At 35.9% G+C, this 5264-nt stretch overlaps 1 long non-coding RNA gene across 1 annotated transcript; it reads left to right on the forward strand.

Annotated features, from left to right (window-relative positions):
* Positions 1-488: 488 nt before the first annotated feature.
* Positions 489-4270, forward strand: LOC150033901 (uncharacterized). Its single transcript, XR_016532521.1, has 2 exons — positions 489-1188; positions 4081-4270. It is a non-coding gene; the product is annotated as an uncharacterized LOC150033901 (long non-coding RNA).
* The last annotated feature ends 994 nt before the right edge of the window (positions 4271-5264 follow it).

A 5264-nucleotide genomic window follows, 5' to 3' on the forward strand; every position in this document is an offset into this window, starting at 1 on the left:
AGTAATACTATCTTTTGTTTCTTAATGACTATTACTTGTAATAGCTCCTTCGCATAGTTTCAATAGTTGAATTCACACCAACACTTGATTTTGTATATTCACCCTTAGTTACTTGTACCTTTTGTTTCTTAATAAGTATTACCATTTTTTTAAACTTAATTTCCAGATACATTTTCAAAATAACGCCAATTCTAATTTTCCGATTATAAACAATTCTTAATTCCCCTTATTTTTTATTTTGAAAATTAAAACACTATTTCACCTTCAAATTTCCTTAAGGGGCCTCAATTTTTTTAAATTTAACTTGATTTTTTTAACTATAAAATTGCGTAAAAATCAAAATAATAATAATAATAATAATCATAATAATAATAATAAAATAAATAGTTAACCAACGAGCCTGATTTTCCCTTCAAAATTATGTCTCAAAAAAGAAAAAAAAAAAAAAACACGCATCTTCGATCCAAAGTTCTTCAGCATTCAATTCCAGAAACCAAAAGATTAAAATCGAGATCATAGAAAAGAAGTAGGCACAAAAATTCCCCTCGGATACGAAGAACATTCAAACCAAATCTATACAGAAAATCCAAATCTACAAATCTACCCCTAATCCCAAATCCCCTACCAGCACTGATCCGTTTCCCACCGCCGATGCGGCCTAGACCGCGACGATCGGAGAAACGGGCGTCTAGTAATAGCAGCCAAAGCGAGATCGTAATGAGCCCTAGTTGCAGGATCAGAGAGCGTCTCATACGCATTGTGAATCTCGAGGAAACTGCATCCATCGTCAAAAGAAGAATCGCATTCCGTTGATCTTCTAACAGAATCGGGATGGTAAATCTTGGCAAGAGTCCGGTAGGCAGTCTTGATCTCGAGGGAGGAGGCGTTGCGGTTGACACGGAGGATGTCGTAGAAACTGGCGGAGGGGCGGCGGGATCCGGTGGCGACCTGGACGGAGGAGGCCATGGGAGAAGCGAAGAGATAGGTAGCGGACATGGAAGGAAGGGAAGTGTTGAGAGAAATGGAATGGGAATGAGAATGGGGAGAGTGGGGATTATAATGGGGGGATTTTAGGGTTAGGTCTTTTGCTTTTTCAGGGGGACTGAGCACCAAGATTGATGAAGAAACCGTGAGACTCTGTCGGTTTTTGAGACGTGTGGAATAGAGGAGCCCACATCCAAGAACAAGGTTTTTCTTTTTCTTTATTTAAATTCTTTTTTTTTTTTTTTTTTATAGGTTTCTAGAAACTTTCTTTTTAATAAAAGAAAAAAAATGGCTTTGGGAGGTTTTTCCAAGCTGTCGTTTAAACTGACAAAAAGTTTGCTGACATGGAATGGATTGCCCAAGGATGGCTGAGTCAGCTCTGACTCAACCGTAACATTTACCGTACAATGAAAATTTCGTCCCTCTGTTTACTTACTGTGTGCTATGTCAATATGTTTTTTTTTTTTTTTCTTTTTATAATTATTGTTTATGAAGTTAAATTATTTGAAGAGTTAAATTGTCTGTATTTGAGATGTAGAGTTGAATTGAGTTGATAATTATTATTTGTATTTTGACTTCTGAGTTAAGTTGAGTCAGAAAATCTGCTTTTGAGTTATAGACTAGAGTTGAGGTATAGATTAGAGTTGAGTTAGAGGTATCTTTTTTCTAAATAAAATTCATTTTGTCTTTGTTTTTTTTTTTATTTGTTATTGTTGATTTTAATTTTCAATTATATACCTATTTTCCGAAATTTTCTAAGACCAAATAAATAAATAACTCTTTTTCATTCTCGAAATATAACAAATTCTCTAGATAGTATTCATATACTAAATACAAAATTTTGAATTCAATTTTTGAACACTCAATTACATAACATATTTTTGTCTCCATTTCTAAACACCAAACAGATCTACCAAAAAATCTATATAGCAAAAAATTCTAACACACAACAGATCTAACATGCAACATTCTACATGAAATCGACCACATATCAGTGAAGAAACATGAGGGAATCAAAACATGAATATAGAGATCCAAACCCAGAACATAAATTCGAAAAAAAAAATTAAAACCTTATGCTAATTTAACATGCAGAGAAGAACAAAATATGAGATCCCAAAATTTTTTTAAATCGTGGCTAAAGAAATTTTACAGAAAAAAAGAGAAGAGGAGTTGAGGAAGAAAAGGGAAAATAAAACCCATATGAGCTAGACAGAGTAAGAAGGTAGAAGATGAGAAAGATGAACGAGACGACAAAAGAAGAGAGAACATGAGAGGAAATGTTACAACCTAGATTTGTACGCATACACTACAGGAAATTAAATATTGAAATTTATTGGATGATAAATATAAATACCCTAACCTTAATTTAGGAAGCAGAGAAACAATTAATAATAATAATAATAAATAAATAAATAAAAATAAAAATAAGAGAAAATTGGAGAAAGCGAGAGTGGAGAGAACGAGATTCTTGAAGAGAACGAGATTTAAAGAGAAAATTGGAGAAAGCGAGAGTAGAGAGAGCGAGATTGAAGGAAAATTGGAGAGAGCGAGAATTGCAGCGAGAAAACTGGAGAGAGCGAGATACTGAGAAGAGAGCTGCGCGATCGAAGAGAGAATTGGAGAGCGAGAAACCCCAGCGAGCGAGGCTAGCGAGATTGAGGCTGGCGAGAGTAGAGAGAGTGAGATCCCTGGAGAGAGCGAGATTGAAGGAAAAATCGGAGAGAACGAGAATTGTAGCGAGAAAGCTGGAGAGAGCGAGACGGAAGAGAAAATTTGAGAGCGAGAGTGGAGAGAGCGGGATTCCCAGCGAGAAAGCTGGAGAGAGCGAGATTCTGAGAGCAGGAAGAGCGAGATTTGGACAGAGCGAGAGTGGACAGAGCGAATTCCTAGCGAGAAAATTGGAGAGAGCGAGATTCTGAGAGCAGAGTGAGCGAGATTTGGACAGATGCGCGAATTATGCGTTGAATTTGCCACGATATTATAGATTATACATAGAAAAACCTTAAAATTGAATACAAACAAAGAATGATGACGTAAGGGCAAACGTTAGCCAAGATTAGGTGTCTTATTGAGAGGAATCCTTAAACCCTAAGTAATTTTAAAGAAGCCACCTGTACGATGATTTGTCACACTGAGAAGAGCTGAAAACTACTATAAATAGGACCCTTTGCCTAAATATTTAACCCATTCTCAAACAAATCACAGTAACAAAGAATCGTGTGAAAGAGTAAGTGTGAGTGAGGAAGTTTTGTGAGGTTAAAAGAGAAAAGCTCGGGTAAGGTGTTGCCCAAATTTCTGCCCAAATTTCCTTCTAGTTTAAAAAGGGAAAGCTCTACTAATCAAATCATAAAGAATAATAAGGAATAACTAGATCACGGTAAGTAGTTTATCTCACCCTCTCTTTAAGTGTTCTATGGTAGTGTACCTTTATTATGTTACATGGTTATGTTAATTGTTATATTGCATTACATGTTTAGAACACGTTTCTCTACAAGGGACCCCATGCATTATGTTTGTTTACGATTACGTTAAAATCAAGTTTTAATTAGGTGTAAGTTATGCTTCCAATCTAATCTTACGTTTATGTTAATGGTTGATGTTGGATGAGACTCTGGCCCTACTGACTGCATGACCCGCTAATCATCAGATGGGTTAGTTTCCGCTTAAGTCCTCATCTTCCTATCAGGGCGGAGAAATTTATGCTTCCAGGGCTGGCAGGGCATGTATGGTTGCACCCTTCCAGGCCTAATCTTACGTTATGTTTATGCTAGGGACTAGTAGGGTATGTATGGTTGCACCCCTCTAGTCCAATATTACGTTTATGCTAATGGTTGATGTTGGATGCGACTCTAGCTCTACTGACTGCATGACCCGCTAATCATCAGATGGGTTAGTTTTCGCTTAGGTTCTCATCTTTCTATCATGGCGGAGAGATTTATGTTGGAAGCATAACCGACCACCATATGTTATTATACGTTTTCGGTCCCGATCATATGTTTTCATGACATGTTGCTTGTGATTGTGCATTTGGTCACTACCCTACGTGAGAACTACTTACTGGGTATATTATATACTCATCCTATATTTTTACAGACTTTGTAGGTACACAACATAGATGGCAGAATTGGACGTTGCTCAAAAGGCCAACCATCAAACTCACTATTATAGGCATATGCATTTTGTACCACCACGCTAATGTTTTATGGATCTTGATGTTTTGATAAATAAACTTTTTATATAGTTTTTCTATCTAATTAATAAAATTTAGATATGTTCTTTGAAATTTCAACCAAAACTCATCTCATGATAGAAAAGTCTAAGTATGCATGTCGTAGCGGTCGGATCATAATGTGTAAGGATCCGGTCGTTACAGGAAAAGAGTAAGTGTGAAGAGATGTATAACAGGTGAGAGTAAGAGTGATAAAATGGTGGGTTATTAAACCCATCGTTTCATTTTTATTGATACAATAAACATGGATCCAATTTTTTTTACCCACCAAACCTAACTCGGGTTGGGCTACCAAACAGCCCTATAGTGAGTACGACTGACATTTATTTAGGGTCCCATTAATATTTATGAGGACACAAATCTTTAAAGTGAACAAAGGGAATATGATACTCTTTAATACTATAATTTTTCTCTAACTCAATTAATCAAAATTACAAGGTAAATTGGAATGAATAGTCAGGGTGTCAAAAGTGTAGGAATGTATCAACAACAACGGAAGCAACAAAGAACATTTAAACACTCTAATTCATTAATTTTGGCAAAATATAAAGCATGCTCTTGCAGAAAATAAGTGAATTTCATGACATATCTCTTGTACAACTTCTTCAAAGCTTGTTCTCCAGTTGCAATCTTCTCCAAATCTTATTGCAGACCACCTTAAGATCTTCCCCACTATTCTCTTGGTGCTCTAGATTGAGTTGTGGGATGCAAAACAAGCTTGAATCAAGGGACGAAGGAGAATAGCTTATAGTAGCAATCTGGTTGAAGAACTCTTTCTTCAGCACGAATTTTCTCTAAAATTCTCTCTTGATTGCATGCCCGAATTTCACTCAAAACTCTTCAATATATTGTAGATCAACATGCAAGAGAGAGAGTTGCATGAGTTGCAGCTCATGCTTGGAGTAACACAAGGCAAAGTAGATGGCTTTTGTGTGAGCAAGTAGGAGATGGATAATAGAAAACATGGTTTTTCCATTTTGTGTTTTATATTTCTAATTTTTCAATTTTATCACAAAATCAAAATTTGATATTTAAAACTATTTTGATT

This window comes from Benincasa hispida, chromosome 9 (assembly GCF_027475165.1).
Source record: "Benincasa hispida cultivar pf3 chromosome 9, pf3_genome.v1.1, whole genome shotgun sequence".
In the NCBI taxonomy this organism is placed as follows: Eukaryota; Viridiplantae; Streptophyta; class Magnoliopsida; order Cucurbitales; family Cucurbitaceae; genus Benincasa; species Benincasa hispida.